This window comes from Myotis myotis, unplaced genomic scaffold (genome assembly GCF_014108235.1).
Source record: "Myotis myotis isolate mMyoMyo1 unplaced genomic scaffold, mMyoMyo1.p scaffold_m19_p_3, whole genome shotgun sequence".
Classification (NCBI taxonomy): domain Eukaryota; kingdom Metazoa; phylum Chordata; class Mammalia; order Chiroptera; family Vespertilionidae; genus Myotis; species Myotis myotis.
Window position 1 is genome coordinate 168707741 of NW_023416335.1, and position 18455 is coordinate 168726195.

Sequence of the window (18455 nt, forward strand, 5' to 3'; positions counted from 1 at the left end):
TCCTTTTCTTATATGATAATACCTGTACAGTTTAGAGTACTAGTTGAACCTGATTCTTCTTAGATTAACTTTAAAACAACACATAGTAAAGAATGATATGTTTGTCATTTATCTACTAAAAGCATAAAGAAACACATATTTTGAAGCCATTGAGAGGTAAACCATCTCCAGGTCAGTCACTTTTTTTCTGGGGTTATTTCAGATAGTTTTTGTAATCCATAAAATAAACAGATAATGAAATAGTTTTATTTAATAACAAAAGCAAACTTATGAACTTTAAAAAAACAACTCTTTCAATATGCTTCATTCACCTGCCTTGGAGGGTCTGCATAAATCTCTTAAGGTCTCACCCCAAAATTCCTCATGTCTAACTCCATAGCTTTCCATAGAAGCCAAAAAATTTATCGCTGCCATAAAGTGCACACTTCCAATACGCCAGAGATTATTATTAGCACTTTAAATACTGTGTCTCCACATGTCAGCACAATGACATGTATTATTATTCCTGCTTCATCGACATGGAATTGAGGCTTTAGAGAATTTTTGTAACTTTTTCAAGGTCAAGCATTTAGTAAATGGGCAAGTTTTGAATCTAAATTTGACTGACTTCCAAATCTAGGCACTTAACCACTATGCCATACCTTCTTCCTACAAGTGCAAGGGAGAGATAAAAATCAAAATAAAACCACAAAGGATAACTGCTGTTTACCAGTATTTTAGCAGGCATGACTTATTTCCTTTGAGGACAATTGATAAGAAGTCAGAAGAGCATCCAGAAGCTGCACCTTCCCAGAGCTACCACCAAGTCTCGGACTCCCACTGAGTTCCCTAATCAAGCAGCCTCTACGTGAAAGGCCCCACGTTAACTTGGACAGTTTGGTGTTACTCCCGTCAGTACCACTGCTGCTGACAGTCCTGGGGCAGCAAACTCAGTGTACTCGGGAGTATTAGCTCTGATAACTGTCCAGCTCTTCTGATGACACCTATTTTGAAGAATATGCTCAATGCCACCCCCCCCACACACACTTGTCTACTTTGCCAATTAGTTCTAGAATGCAATGGGCTAGGGTAGAAATGTCAGGGCACATTCATTGTGGTTGAATAGATGTGTATAAAAGAAGGTATTCTTTTATTCAGTATCTAAAAATAAAAATGAGATAAACTTGCAACATATCAGTGATCTAGCCCCTCCCCCCCAAAAAAACCCTAAGAAAACTAAATAAAATTACCCCCAAACTCTGCTTAAAGACATATGAGAGCTGATGAAGCAATAAGGATTAGAAAAACCGAGATATCAGATTGAAAAGAACCATGAAAAGGTGAGCTGTATTTCCTGAGGGGACATTTGCTGATTCCGGACTTGGCCTGGACAGAGGGCAGTCTCGGTGGATTGGAGAGACATGAGAAACTTAAGGAGCCAAGATCCTCCTGAGAAAGTACGGGCCCGGAAAGGAGCATGATACACACCTGGTTCTCCTTCCGAGATTTTTGCTAAATTATGAATTTGTTCAGGGGTAAGCTAGACACTCAGCAGAAAGTCCCTGAAGAGGATAGCAGAGGTCTGGCAAGTTCCCCACGCTGAAGAGATTGCTATGGTTCAGACCCTGCCAGATGGAAGGGCCCAGGAGAATACAGAGAGCCATGGAGGGCGGGAGAAAACTACAGATGGTCCTTGACGAAACTGGGAATCAGTCCTTGCCAGTCCATTCAATGCCTGGATTAAGGTGATCAGGCTCTAGTCCTTCTACTTAACAGAGGAAGGAGTGAATCTTTTCTGAAAGAATAAAGTATAGCTTAGATCCTCTTTTTATATTTTTATATAACATCCAACATTCATTCAAACATTACTAAGATGTCAAGAAATAAGACTATGCTACTGAAAACCAAGAGAGAAAACAATATCTAGACAATAAGCTCCAGAAGGACTGGAAGTTATTTTGGTTCTTTGTTTCACTGCTGGTTTGCTAGCACCTAGAGCAGCGGTTTTCAACCTGTGGGTTGTGACCCCTTTGGGGGTCGAACAACCCTTTCACAGGGGTCGCCTAAGACCATTGGAAAACACATATATAATTATATATTGTTTTTGTGATTAATCACTATGTTTAATTATGTTCAATTTGTAACAATGAAAATACATTCTGCATATCAGATATTTACATTATGATTCATAACAGTAGCAACATTACAGTTATGAAGTAGCAACGAAAATAATTTTATGGTTGGCAGTCACCACCACATGAGGAACTGTATTAAAGGGTCGCGGCATTAGGAAGCTTGAGAACCACTGACCTAGAGCTATGTCTGCATATAGAAAGTGATCAACATTTGCTTAATGTATGAATTAATGAAATGACCCCAATTCTTCACATTTATTTCTATATAGCATGGGTATACCTATGCCTAGTAAACCCTAGAAGCAGAATAAAATGAGACTGAGTCATGAAGGACGCTTCCTCAGAGGAAGACATTAAACATGTTTTTAAACTATTTTGCGTGTTCACTTTATTTCTCCACTGACATTTATATCTCCTTGACTGCAGGATAGCTTTCCCATGATCATCTACAATGACGTATCAGCACAAATCAAAGATAGGCTCTTCCCCTGTGGCTGTGGGCAGGTGGTGAGAACTGGATGCTATGATAACAATGCAGATGAGACAGCACAGGGAATTTATGAAATAACTAATATATTTAAAAGTGACGAGGGACATATAAAAGTTGGTAGTTAATCTTATTTTTGCTGATTTGGAAAAATGTAAAGAATTACAAATATGCAGACCTGTCAAACTTTTTTCAATTATTAGTTTACTGATTTGCATATCCATTAACATTTAACTATATTTCCTGCTTAGGTTGTAAAGGACAAGGCATGCATACATTTACATCAGCAATTTGAACCAGTTTGAATATCACATTGGACTCATAAAGTTGTGAGACTTTATACCCAATGATATTAGGCAGTGGTTCTGAATTAAATTTGATTGCTAGGAGGCACCATTAAAGTTTGAGTTTTGTTTGGAGTTTTTACCTAATTATTTCAACTATTCACACATCTTTTGCATTGTTTTGTATTTTAGATGATTATTTCTACTATGCATAGTTCTAAAACATTTTGCAGTTCTATCAGCCTTCCAAGTAAATATTGGTCACTAAACTTTTCTTTAAAAATTCTAAATGAATTTTTTTTTTCAGGCTACAGCTTCAGGTTTTATGTTCTTGAGATTCCAAGCTTACCTGTCAAATTCATAACAAATGTGTAGAAAATTTCAAACTATAGTATCTTGGAAAAGTTCATAATTATCTTAGCCTATAAACATGAGCTACCAAGACTACTGTAGCTCTCTCTCCACCATGTGAGGATACAGCAAGCAGGCAGCCACCTACAAGCCAGGAAGAGAGCTCTCACCAGAACTCATCCATGCTGGTACCCTGATCTCAGACCCCCAGCCTCCAGACCTGTGAAAAATAAATGTCTGCTATTTAAGTCAGAAAAAGAAAAAAAAAGACTATTGTACCTAAATGGTCATAAACTAAACAGACTCTACTATGAGCTAAATAGTCAATAAAACTGTAATACAATCACTCTTACAGGTGAGTCATGATCACTAGCAAAAAAAAAGGTTCAATTCACTTCAGCCTGTTATTTATATGTAAGTGGATGCAATCATTGCCAGGTGATTTATGAGTTGAGTCTCTGAAAGTTTAACAGTAGGCAGTAAGCATAGATCACCAAACCAATACTGATTCATGCTTCACTGAGGATCCATCTGTGGCCAGATGGTTTCATCATGTCTCAGCTGTCTCTCCCAGCCATGTTTGGGCAACATAAACAATACGGGGGGCTTCACACATAAGTAAATCATGAATAAGGAGTTGACTTACATGATTACAGATCTGCATTAAACACAATGAAACAAAACAAAAACTCTAAACATCCTGACAACATTGAGGTACAATTGGTCACTACAAAACTTCAGGAGTTAAATCTAGATTTGTTATATTAACCTTTTCTCTTTTTGTGTTTGTAATGAAAATATTAACAGCCTTTAATCTAGTCACTTAGTCAACTATTATCCAAATAACCACATTTTAGTATTTTGCTCAAAATTCCTAGCTCTTGATTTTGGAAAGGATTTGATAGAGCTCAATGTATGTGTATGGACCTTCCAGGAAAGACCTAGGGTATGAAGCTATGGAGCAAAATCCACTCAAATGTCAAAATGCTGCAGACAATTGTTAGAAGTAGCCTGAAATGATTACAATTGCAACTGGAATTAATATTGCTTATAGATAAAATACCACCTCAAATTCCCCAAATTTAGCCATTCATCCCTTCTAATTTCTATGAAGAAGTCAGATATAAAAAGACTGTAGATGGAGTTTTCATTGAACAACTCCACCAAACTTCAACTATACTTTTCATTCCTTACCTAGCTTTAGCCCATTCAGTGAATTTCACTTATATTAGATGCAGAAACCTTAGTATAACATCAATTCCTCCATCTCCTTTAATCTCAACATTTGACTAGTCACTAAGGTTACTTCTGAAGGGCTCTCAAATCTATGGTGTTTGTCTTTCATCACCACTACCAATGTCTTAACTCCTTTAATAATCTTCTCTGTTCTGAATTACACAGTAGTCGCCCATTTTTCTGTGACGGTCTCCCCTTATTATAGAATATCTATGGCCACTAGAGTGACTTCTAGAGTTGTCATGTGGTATGACAGGGGAGCAGGAGTCCTGGTACCAGAAAGTGCTGGGCTTGCAAACAACCTCCCCACTCTAACCTAGGACAAATGATCAACTCAGTCACCACCCAGTCCCTCATCTGTAGAAAGGGGATTTAAAAACACCTTCCCTTCACAAGGGTTTCTTGGGGATTAAATAAATTATTTAAAGCTTCTAACAACTATTCATAATAAGCATGTTAAAAAATGGTTGCTCTTTGGCCTCCTGATTCCTACCTTCTAAAATAATTATAGTAGTTCCCATTGTCACAGAGTAAAAAGACTCTGCACTCTTTCTAAGCCATATTCTTTTTCAGACGCATCTCCTTCTATCTCACACCTCCTTTTTCTCAGGCTCTGCTCCTCACCATGAAATCAGTCTCTCTCAACATTCCACCATTCTATGACGTACCTTAGCATCTGTGGGCAGTGCCCTCTTTGTTTGAAGTGCCATCCTCTTTCTTCTGGCCCAAGATTAGTAACTCAGCCTATCCACTGAGAAATTGCCTGCCATTACTCTTAAAAGCCATCCCTTCCCTAGTGTTACTATGTCAATTTGAATATACTCCCATGCTTAATACATTTCCTAGAATATTTTAATGATTTTTCTCACATTGCCTCACTCTCCCAAAAGACTTGGTTCATCAATACAAGAGCTAGACATTCATTTTATCCATGTGGAAAAAAATTATTTTACTACCTTGCAAATGGATACTGCCAAACTACATTTGTTGTTTATTCTTTAAAGTAAAAATTTAGAAGTTTGCAAGGTTATAAAACAATATATCCTCAAAACTAATTTTAAAGTTACAGAATTTTTGTGGTTATTCCCCAAATTTTTTTCTTAGTTCAAATTTTTTCTAAATCTCACAAATACTCCAGAAATATACAATCTAACAAAATGCTCAAGGAGTTGTCTTCTACTCCTGATAAATTAAACACTATCAACATACTTCATGTATCTTTACTAAAGTCACTGGGCAAATAATAGAAAGCACAAAATTTGTAAATCCTGATCTTGTTGCCAAGAGAATCCCAATAAATCTCAAAGGATTGCAGAGAGTCACAAGTTATCTAAAATTGATTTTATATCTAACTTAATCATATTTTAAAGTTAAATAACATTCAATGTGTTTATGACTATTCTAATAAAACTTATCTGAATTGTAAAAGTGAATTGCAAGCTGTGCCAGAATAGCATTAATTAATTTATCCTACATAATGATGCTTCCTTCCAAAGTAATTAGAGAGGCATAAAATACTTATATATTCTGCTAAATTCTGATGCTACTCAAAGTAGGACAAAAAAACAAGTTTAACTTTAATCTGCATATGTCAGCAAAGATAATTGTTCATGGTTGTTTAAAGGTCAAGATAGATAAAAATAATGGAATGAAAACAATGAGACATAAATACAATAATTAACTTTTGGCAGATTAAGCATACATCCACTTAGTGGAGAACTGAGAGCTGGAAAAAGTTTCACAGGAAGTTGGGATAGGCACCCTAGAATTGAGTTTACCAATAATATGAGTAATCTGAGGTATCATATATAGAATCCAAAGACTTTCCAGGTGTTAAATACTACTGGAATGCTAAATATCACACACCCTTCACCCTCAGCAAGCCCTGGATTTGAACTCTTTGTGTAAGAGCCAAGCCTATGCCTATCTCCTTATAATAATGTCTAATTATTATCACATGCCCTTCGAATTGGAGGTGATATCACTTCATTGCTCTAGAAATTTGCTCTGCAACTTTATTAATTATGTAGCTTCATTTGCACTAACAATGAGGAATTCCAAGCTCTGCTTTTGCAGTGTGTGCCTCACAAGTTCCACCACACCAGCCTATAAAAAGAACAGAAGGAAATAAAGCTACATTGCCCTCCACCTTATGAGCATTTCAGGCCCACAAGGTTCTTCCCAAATAATTCAATGAGTTTTCAGAGAGTTTTATTTGTGTTGCTAGAACTTTTAGTTACAATAGTGCTATTCTCAGTTGACACTGATGTCAAAGATGGTTCCAAAGTTATCCTGTTCTACTGATGTCTGCCAAAGCTGTGCTATAGATACTCATGTTGTCAGTGTTCATGCCAATGTCCAAAGGGACTGATATCTGTGCCAAAGGCAAGAGAGACATCATTACAAATTCTGTTACTGTACCCTGTGCCACCTTCACCAATCCTGAGTTCCGTCACCAGTACATTCACATTGCTCCACTGCCCTGGCTGAAGGCAGAAGTTACACCTCAAAGAAAATTAACCAAATCTGCACCGCCCAAAAGCCTATTATCATTTGAGACGCCCCCAGTGAAGCAGCCAAATTCCTGTCAACCACAACCCCCTTGGTCACAAGTCTGTCTACTCACAGACTTCCCAAAAATATTTTTATTGGTCACTTTTAAAAATGAACAGACTTCAGATATCATATATTTGAAAAAAATCTCCAACAAAATTTCAAAAAACTCAAAACTAAACAAAAACAGGGAAGTCAGAGGATATAGAATATGCAGAAAGCAGAGAAAAAGTATGAGGCTATAATTAAGATATTTTTTCAGACCCGCAAAGTCAAAATTCAATTATAAATTGACTATAAAAAATACTTTTATCTAAAATTAAAGCTCCATAAAGGTTGAAAGTTCAAAAGGTTGAAAAAATATACAAACAATAAAAATATATGGTGTAGCTACACTAATTTAAATGAAGGCAAAATGTATTACAGATTCACACAGAAAATGTGAGACATCAACAAAGAGTAAGTCCTTACTTAAAGTAGTCAACAGATTCTGTGACTTTACAAAATAAAGTATAATGAAACCAATTTTACCATAGGCTAATTTATATAAACAAGAATTAAGTTACTTTAATTTCTGTATTTGGGGGGCACATTACATCATCCTGATAATTTGAAACTTTTATCATTAGTAAGGTTCCCTCTTAGGTCCTTGAATGTTTTTCTCTACATCATTTTGTTATAATTGACAAAATGTTATGGGGAAAAAAAAAGGCAAATTCACTCAGAAAATGGGAGATATCAACATAAAGTAAGTCCTCACTTAACATCCAGTGAAAAGACTTAAAACCGATCACTCTCTAGCAAGACCAATTAAAATATGAGCCGAAAAGGCACAAATAACCAATGTCAGAAATGAAAAAGGGGCATCGCTACAGTTGCTGCAGAGTTTAAACAGATTGTCAGAGTGCATTTTAAGAAATGTAGATGAAACCAATGAATTACAAGAAAAACATTTACAAATTACCAAAATGTACATAGGAATACAAAAATAGCTCTAGTCACAAAGCTGAATTTCATAATTAGAAACTGTCCTGCAAGAAAATTCCAAGCACAGATGTGCACAGAGGCACCAAGAGAAATGTGCAGGAATGTTTACAGCATCATTATTTATAAGAGCCTAACACTGGAGACAGCCGGAATGTCTAGCAACAAAAGAAGGGATGGCAGAGTCATACAATGGAGGCTATTCAACAATGAAAATGAAAAAAAAAAACACCCAAAAACCAAAACTACTACTATACAAAGCCTGGATGGAGCTCAGAAGCTGTATTATAAAAGAAGCCAGACCAAAAAAAAAAAGAGAGAGAGAGAGAGAGAGAGAGAGAGAGAGAGAGAGAGAAAGAGAACATACTATGTAGTTACAAGCATATAATGATTAGAAACAGGCAAAATTAAGCCACAGTGATTAGGAAAGTACTATAAGTGGTAAAACTGTCAAAAATGCAAGGGAAGAGCAAAAAAAGTAAAATAGGGCTTACTCTGGAGGGAGGGAGAGGTTTTCTATTGGGAAAGACAAGCAGAAGGCTCTGGGTTGCTGACAGTGTTCTTTTGTTTAACGTGAATGGTGATACCATGGGTCACATGGGCATTCACTTACAAATATCTTATAATAATTCACTTTACAGTCATGAGCTGCACATAGGTGTTCTGAGTACTTTTGGATAGGTATGTTATTTCTACATGTTTAAGAATTACGAAAACATAAAGTACCTAGCTATTATTATAGAAAAGGATTAAGAAATGGAAGCTACAGCTGTCACTTTTAGGGAAAATACTGCATAGCAAAAGATCAACTTAGCTTTGGGGAGAAAAGATTTTTATATTGGATTGGAGGGCGCCACAAAGGCAAGTGGGGGGGAAAACAGATGATTCCTGAGGCGCAATGAAGCCTGGGTGCATGTTGGGTGTTGGAGCAGCTCAATGAGTGCAATATCCTGGCCAGAACAAGGACAATATAAAGGAATAATAAAAAATGAAGCTGAAATTAATGATGTAGTGAAGGGCATTAAGTACCTACACTGCAGTTCAGCCCCTGTTTTGAAGCCTGCGGACAATTCACATTTGGAATTCAGGTTGAGTTTCTTTCACAAGGCACTACATTTTAAACATCTTTCTGCTTTTGAACTAACCATGCTTCTTTGTCTCTCTTCGTGGAAAAGTGATGGCACAGCCGTATCAAAGCAATGGCTACCGTTTTGACACACATAATGCCCGTAAGGCAGAGAGTAAATCAAGTGCCATTTGAAAGACCCATAAAAATGTATATCTGCTTCATTGACTTCAATGTGTGGAGCAGAAAGTCACCCCGAAGCCCTTGTTCCTTCAGCTCCATGAAGAATCACCTGGGCAATTTCCCAGTAGCTCGCTCGCTTGTTTTAGATGAGAAAGGTACTGGCAAAGGAGGACAGGAAAGAGTATAACACGCTCTGGTGAGTCCAGCCAAGCTCTCCAAGACCCCGACATGCAGAGCTGGCCACCGGTGAGGAAATGGGTGATCTTCAAGAGGCGAAGTATGAAGGCTTGTTAAGGCTTGACTAAGACCCAGGGGTAGGGAAGAATGACAAGGACACTCCCAACACACACCATGAGAAAAGTGATGGCCAAGATGCTGACTCAGGGGCATGGATGGGAGAGCTGTTTCCAGCACCCAATGTGACTGATGGGAGTTCTTCCGAACCCAGCCATTCTGGGATGAGGGACTCTGCATTGTGGCTATGCAGGGTCTGGGCCAGGGAGGACACCCATGCTGAGAGGACAGGAGCCCATGGAACTGTGCAGTTGAACGCTTGCTTCAACAGCAACACCACGTGGCAGCAAGACACATGCAAGTAGCCCTGACCAGTTTGGCTCAGTGGATAGAGCATCGGCCTGCGGACTCAAGGGTCCCAGGTTCGATTCCAGTCAAGGGCCTGTACCTTGGTTGCGGGCACATCCCCAGTGGGGAGTGTGCAGGAGGCAGCTGATCGATGTTTCTCTCTCATCGATGTTTCTAACTCTCTATCCCTCTCCCTTCCTCTCTGTAAAAAATCAATAAAATACATTTAAAAAAAAAAAAAGACACACGCAAGTAGAAGAATAGTCAGAGGGCAGAGCTTCCTCTATGGCTGGTATCTGATAAGGCATCAAAGTGAAGGTTGACTGGTTGGGTAAAACTTCAAAAGGGAAACTGGGCTCCTTGCTAATGAATGTAGGTAGAGCTTCAGGTCATTAAATAGAAAGGTTAGAATAAATTAGCCCAAAGTTGTACTGTGTGTGTGAAGCATTCATGCTATGAATAGCTGATGCCACAGATTTCTGCACGATCAGCTTATATCAGCTTCATGTGTTCATTATTCTTTGCAAATATTGAAATCATAGGTTTTGGGTAGGAATTCGAGGTCTGTTTGCCCAGAAATTTCTTTTCAGGGAACTCAGGTACAAGGAGCATAACCCAGCTCTGAAAGAAGAGCCACTGAAGACACCTCCCAACCATCAGCAACTTAACTCAAAGGAGAGAGTCAGTTATATATTTATTTGTTGAGCAACAGTGATTGAACACCTCCTACTGAACAGTTCCTATGCCTGGAACTGGGATAGGTGCTAGGAGCAGAAAGATGAATAAGATGAATAAGACATGGTCATTACCATTTAGCAAGTAAAAAACAACAGCAACATACAAATACCTCCACAGAGCTCTTTGTGAAAAATGCTACAAGTGAAGGGAGAGGCAGAAATTAGAGTCCCCAGTTCTGATGTGAAGTGGGGGACAGGGAGAAGAGCAGGCTTCACAGAGGGACAGAGGAGGGAAAACACGTGTGAAGTAGGAGGAAACTGATGTACAGAGGCAAACACGGCTGGAAGCAGCAGGCACGTTAGAGGGAGGCTCACACTGCGGCCGGGGAAGCAGTGGCTGCAGGAGGGATGGCTTTGCACAGCCTCCATGAGATTTGCTTTTTCAAACACTCAGGGAAATGGGAACAGTAGAACCACAAACCCTGTCCCCCACCCCAACATCTACTTGGATGTTATCTACTTCATAGCTTTAAAATGCTTCCCATTTAGGAAACTGTATCAGTCAGGAGTTTTTAGAGAAACAGAACTGGTAGGAGATGCTGATTAGAGAGATAGATGATAGATGATAGATGATGATAGATAGATAGATAGATAGATAGATAGATAGATAGATAGATAGGCAGACAGACACATACGTACACATACACATACACATACACATACACATACACATACACATACACATACACATACACATACACATACACAAAAAGATTTCTTTCAGGGAATTGGCTTATGAAATTGTGGTGGCCAACAAGCCTGAAATCTGTAGAGCAGTTTTGCAGGTTGGAATTTCTTGGGCAGGAGCTGATGTTTCAATCTTCAGGAAGAACTTGTTTCTCTGGGAAACCTGTTTTTGCTTTGAACTGATTAGATGAGGTCACCCACATTATAGAGATTATGCCCCTTTAGTTGAAGTCAGCTCTACAAGAGACCTTCACAGCAACTCCTAGATTGGTGTGTGATTAAATGGCTGGGTACATAACAAGAAACCATCACTGAAGCCATACTCCCAATTTACAATTAAATATGTATTTGTTTTCACATCTGAAAAGACAACTCCCGTGAACATCTGATGTTACATTTTAAAATTTCTACAATTTTAATTTTAAAATTTAACATAATTTCTGTAACATTGCCTCTTCTTTCTCTAACACACACACACACACACACACACACACACACACACACAAATACCTCATCAAATAGAGACGATGCTTCTCATTAATACTCTAGTTGAGAAGTTGAAAGTTGATACTGTCAATATTTTATCATTCAAACTGTGGGATTTCACAGTATTTCTGAAATTTTAACTCAATTTCCATGAATCCATACCTGTACCTCAGTCTGTAAAGAGTTTTGTTGCATCAGAAACCTCCAGAAGCTCTCTGTGTCCCCGCTCCTCTCTGAAGTCCTTACTCATACTAGAATGATTTTTGCTATCAAGCATCAACTTCCTGCTCTTATATGAGCAGCTGCAGTTAACAGATAACTCACTCACTTTCATGTCCAGCCTAAAAAGCATTCCTTTGAAACCCAAAGGTGCTCACTTTTTATTCCTCTTGAATGCAGAGGTCAGGGTTAGACTGCATATTTTTATTAAATGATCTTTTTTTTTTCATTAACAACAGACTATCCCTTGAGCAGACTATCCTTTGCATACACTATACCCAGCACACTGTACTAAGCAGTCATCAGCCTGTGAGAAACACTGCAGAATATTTAATAACCTATGAAATCACTGCCAGCCAGATCTGTGAAGATCAGAAACTGTTTCTGGAATCCTGTTATTTCCAGGGCAGCATATAAACACAGGTAGCAATATCTAACACAGTGTCCGATGCTGTCGGCATTCAGTTCATACTTGTTAAATCTGAAGAGAGAGGGAGAGAGGTTCCACCTTTGGGAGACACACAACCTTCTTTCTTAGATGGTAAGGAAGAACTGGAAACTGATATCAACCCAAACTGAGTCTTGTATGTATTTATGCTAATAATAGAAAAGCACATACTTATTACAGATTTTAGGTTCATTCATATCCAAAACTATACTTTCAGGCATCTTCATAAATGCCTTAACTGAGTGCCTCGGTGCTTGTGACCTGGTGGCTTACAGGGCAGGAGAAGGTGATGGGGACACCACTGGACCTCCTCACAGTGGTTGCCATGTATGTGTCCCAACAACCAGAAACCCCGAGAGGGGCCTGAGCAATCAGAATCTGAACTGGGATCCCAAAGCCAAGGATTAGCAGATAGCTGAGGCCTATTTAGAGCTGCTCAGCGACTTAATAAAAAAGCAATTCATCAAGTCCAGGAGGGAAACTTAATAGAAATGTGGGCCCCAGGGTACAAAATCAGACAATGTCCATAGGCAGGGACAAAGGAAGCTGGTAGCAACTCCTGAGCTAAAAAAATGGACCCTCCAGTTACACACATGGTTAACGTTTTATCCAGCTCCTGCCGCTGGAGTGAGGGCATGCTCGTATGCTTAAATGGAGAGAACAGGCCTAAGGGATGCCTCCAGATAGACACTGGTGTCTGAACCTGGAAAGCCTTTCCTGCTTTTTCTGGCTGAGGTAGAAGTGCACAATGCAAGAAAAATCAGGGGAGCAGCCTTTCTAACATTGTTCTGACAAAGTGCTTGGTGGCTTTAGTCTGTCTGACAGTCCTCATGCTAATCAGCAACACTCAAAATTAAGAACAGAAGATAACTAACAGACAACGGTAATTTCTGTTAATGTGAAGTATCTGTTGTCTATTTAACTGAATCATCTTCTTTTCTTGTCCTTGTCTCTTCACAGTGTGGCTTTTCGTACTCTGGGCACCCACTATCAAGGGCACCAGGTAATGGCACACCAGTTGCTCTAGGCCCCATCTCCTAACCTCTGCTCTGAGTTTTCTCTCTCCAAGCCCTTCAGTTCTCATTCTGTTGACTGCATACCTGAAATAAATTATTGTCTGTCCAGACTGCACATCCTTAAAAATCTATATGGATTTTCATCTCCTCTATTCCCAATACTGACTTCCCAGAATCCTCAGCTCTCTCCACCACTGCTCAAAGGTGAGCATGCCCTGCCCATTCTTCATTATTAATCTACTAGAGGCCTGGTGTACAAAAATTTGTGCACTGGTGGTGGGGGGGGGAACTCCTCAGCCCGGCCTATGCCCCCTCGCAGTCTGGGACCCCTCGGGGGATGTCCACATGCTGGCTTAGGCCCGCTCCTTGGGGAACTGGGCCTAAGCTGGCAGTCAGACATCCCTCTGGCATCCCAGGAGCCCTCAGGGGATGTCCACTTGCAAGCGGGGAGCAGGTATAAGCTGCAGTCATACATCCTTAGCGTTGCTGAGGAGGCGGGAGAGACTCCCACCACTACCACTGTACTGACAGCCATCAGCCTGGTTTGTGGCTGAGCAGAGCTCCCCCTGTGGGAGCGCACTGACCACCAGGGGGCAGCTCCTGCATTGAGTGTCTGCCCTCTGGTGGTCAGTGTGTGTCATAGTGACCAGTCATTCCCAGTTGTTCTGCAGTTAGGGTCAATTAGCATATTATCATTTTATTTTATAGGATCGAGGTCTGGTGAATGGGTAGGGGGCAGCTGGTTTGCCCTGAAGGCTGTCCCAGATCAGGGTAGAGGTCCTGCTGGGGTGCCTGGCCAGCCTGGGTGAGGGGCTGAGGGCCGTTTTCAGGCTGGCCACACCCCTTTCAGGGAGGGGGGTCCTGCTGGGATGCCTGGCCAGCCTGGGTGAGTGGCTGATGGCTGTTTGCAGGCTGGCCACAGCCCCTTTAGGGTGGGGGTCCCCGCTGGGGTGCTTGGCCAGCCTAGGTGAGGGGCTGATGGCTGTTTACAGGCTGGGCACAGCCCCTTCAGGGTGGGGGTTCCTGCTGGGGTGCCTGGCCAGCCTGGGTGAGGGGCTGATGGCTGTTTGTAGGCTGGCCACAGCCCCCAGCAACCCTAGCTCCCAGGGAGGCTGGCTGGAAGCAGGTATCTTGGATTTATTTATCTTCTATAATTGAAACTTTGTTGCCTTCAGCAGAGGCCACAGCTGGCCAGGGCAGGCGGGAAGCTTGGCTTCCTCTATCGCCGGGGCAACCAAGCCTCCTGCTTGCTCCAGCTCCATGGCTGCCACAGCCATCTTGGTTGGGTTAATTTGCATATAGTTGCTCCAATTGGCTGTTGGCTGTGGCTTGGGGCGTAGCAGAGGTATGGTCAATTTGCATGTTTCTCTTTTATTAGATTAGATGTTCTGCTCATGCTTAACCCTGGTTACACTGTAGCTTTCCCTGAGGAACTTCTAAGGTACATCATTGCCTGAGCCCAATAGATTCTGACATAATTAAGCTGCTGGGAACACAGGCATCAGCATTGTTTTAAGCCTCCTGGTGATGCTAATACAGAGAGACTTGGGGACCAAAGCTAAAACTTCTGCATGCTTCCCTGTTGGTCCACAAGGCAATTTGGAGCAAGAGTCACCCCACTAAGTCACAAAGGGTCTTGGGAGGTACTACAAAGAACCCCTGAAAAGCAGGATATGACATAAAAAGCAGGATATATTCTAAACCCCCAAATGACACAATTATGTACATTTGGACAGATCAGGAATGACCAAACCGGAGGCTCATGAAAGGAAACAGGGATGGCCTCCTGCTTCTAGCAAAGGGCCTTTATTTATTCAGCAGATTGGGTGTTCACTAGATTAATAATGAATTCCATTCAGAAAAACCATCAAAAGGCAGCTAAAGTCTTTTCAGGGTGCTCAACTTTTAACTATCCAATTCTCTGTTGAAGCTCATGAAAAAATGATGGAAATATCAAAGAACAATCTGCTTCAAAATTACTGATTTAAAAGTGCACAGCACGTGAAGACATAATTACATCTTTCGTGATTAACAACCTGAGAATTTGTTCAAATTAGAGACCTTCTGGTTGAAACAAGCTCCAACCATAAGGTGATTCGCCCGCACACACAGCATTCAAAGTGGTGTGAAGTAAGCCGGCATAACCCCACCTGAACTGCTCTTATCCGCATTGGAGTCCATTTCCCAATAAATAACTGGAATGCATACATGATGAGCAAAGAGGAGCAGGTTATATTACTTTAGGTTATTTAGGAATTTGGGGGAAATTTATTTGCCAATGGCTGCATTATAATCCCAAATGATGCCTAAGAGCAGGAAAATAAAATGCATGAATTGTGTTTTAAAATCACAGATGGAGATAAAACTACTTATGACAAAACAAAAAATATAACAAGATTTGTCCAATGGGTATTACCGAAAGGAACTGTGAAAAAGAAGTGAAGTTTAAGGAAGTGAAAAACTACCAACTCCTGGAAAATAGAGGCTAAAGAAAAATGCTATAGATACTAATTTTAATAAAGTCAGATATAGTATAATATTCTTAAATATATTTTTATTAATTTCAGAGAGGAAAGGAGAGGGAGAGAGAAATAGAAACATCAATGATGAGAGAGGATCATTGTTTGGCCACCTCCTGCATACCTCCCACTGGGGATCAAGGCCACAACCTGGGCATGTGCCCTGATCAGGAATCAAACCATGACCTCCTGGTTCCTAGGTCAACACACAACCACTGAGCCACACCAGACAGGTAGTTACTGCATAATATTTAAAGCGCTAACCAAGAAAACAATGCTTTCTATTTCCTTTCACCAATGCCTACTAAATTTATAGATCAAAAATAACATGGCACACAATCTTTCTACTTCTCTCCATCTCATACACATAGTAATCGTCAGCCATCCTGAGTCCCCCTTGCTTTTCTGTGTCTGTGAGGTTTCACACAATGCTGATCCCTATGCCTAGAATGCCTTCCTTTACTTTTTTTTAGGAGTCAACTCTTGCTTACTTTTTGAAATAAAGTTCCAATATTACTTCTTCCTTCTCTCCCTCCCCTACCTTCCAAAGATGAATTGTTTTTTCTGTTCTCTAAACCATAGTCCTTTCCCCTGGTTAATCTAGGCACTTAATAAACTTTTGTTAATTAAATAAATTAAATTAAATTATTAGCACTCTGTTAAAAAGAAATTGGGGTCATTATTCAATGAGAACAAAACTCAATATAAAGTTTTATTGTTTTCCATGAACACAGGTTCCCTGTATTTTGTTGATTTTCTTATTTTAAGAAGCTTTTAATCATAGAGTGTTTTTAAAATTCAATACTAAAAGTGAAAAGCACTAAAAATTTGAGGAAAATGTCATCTGACATTCCATCACTCAACACAATTGCTACAATTTCCTCTCAGTATATTTTCTGTACGTAGTCTCTAAATAAAGAAATCAACATGTGTATAATGATATAATGTGGCAGAAGGTTAGAGATATAATAGACAGATCAAAATTTATAAAGATAAATTATAAAATAATCTACAAATAAGACAACTGATAATTTGTATATCCCAATAAATCTATAACACAGAGATATAGTGAGGAATTTCATTGAGAAGACCTCTTGATTTCTATATTTATGCTTCAGCAATTGAGTGGGTGGTGGTGCCTTTCACCAAATTAGGAAACAGGAAGAGGAGCAGATTTGAAGAGAAGAGATATATTCAGTTCTGGAAAAGTTGAGACTCAATGCCTACAGAATACCTAAGGCATGCCCAGTAAGGAGCTAAATGTACTAGTCTGTACTGGAATAGAGAGAAATATGCAAAAACACTCAGATTAGAGGTGGAGCTTACAGTGCACAGTTATAAAAGTGGGTAAAATTCCACAGAGAAAATATAAGGGAATTGAGACCAGAATCACAAGAATGTCAACCTTAAAGGAATTGGAAGAGAGGGGAAAAGAAACCTACACTGTTTAATGAGAGAGCTGCTCTAGAGACAGGAGAAAACATTAAGAGAGTATTGTAATGAAATATAACAAGAAAATGGAATATAATAAATTAAAGAAATAAATTGATTGACAGTATGAAATTAAGTGGAATGAAAAATTAAGAATTAGAATAAAGGTGTTAAATTTAACAGTTAGATCATTATTGACCTCAGCAAGATCATTTCAGTGGTTGAGTAGAGGCAAATATTAGAGTCCATGAGTTTGGTCATATATAGGAAGAAAGGAAATGGAGACCATGAGTGTAGGTATTTTAATCCCAGAAGACTGGCTGTAAAGGAAAAGAAAGACATACCAGTAATTAAGCAACATAGGCTTAAGGAATGAGAGAGATACGATTGTGTTTCTAAAAGAGGGAATTAAACCAGAATGCCCTTTATCTTGTAATATGGTTATTGTTGTACATTATTTGCTTTCTCTATTGAACTCTTAAGTGGCTAGACTACAGAGACACTAACTCAGGTATAGTAGCTGCTCAATAAATGTTACTTAATGAATAGGACAATCAATCAGAAAGAATATGAAAACATGATCAATGCACCCAGGCTTGAAGATTATAGAAAATTATAGATGTTACAGAGTAAAACTGGAGTGGTAATATGTACATCTGGATTTTAGTTCATACAATAACATAAATAACAAGTTACATGACTTTAATAAAATTTTTTATAATATCTAGACTTTAGATTCCTTGGCTATAAAAAAGAAAGTCAAAGTTAATCAGGAATAACAGAGGCTTTAACTAATCCCCAGTCTAATGGCTTGGTCATAGCTGCCTGGGACAACAGTGTATTGTGGATAATTAATTCTGAGGTTCTGTCTTTATTCAAGAGAGCAGAGGACTTTTATGGACCAGTAATGTCTGCCATATTTTCAGGAGGAGTAGGGCATACACATGCAACATGTTTTCCAACCCTGAAAAAGTTCAAGCATATAGCTCTTAAAGAAAATATATGATTTATGCTCTTTTCTGAAAAGGCACTCAGTATACAGTTTTAAAAAGAAAGTCTATAGTAAATTGGA

At 39.3% G+C, this 18455-nt stretch overlaps 1 protein-coding gene across 4 annotated transcripts in view; it reads right to left on the reverse strand.

Annotated features, from left to right (window-relative positions):
• Positions 1 to 18455, reverse strand: part of TMEM117 (transmembrane protein 117) — a 433115-nt gene that overhangs the window by 211138 nt on the left and 203522 nt on the right. The window lies entirely within an intron of this gene.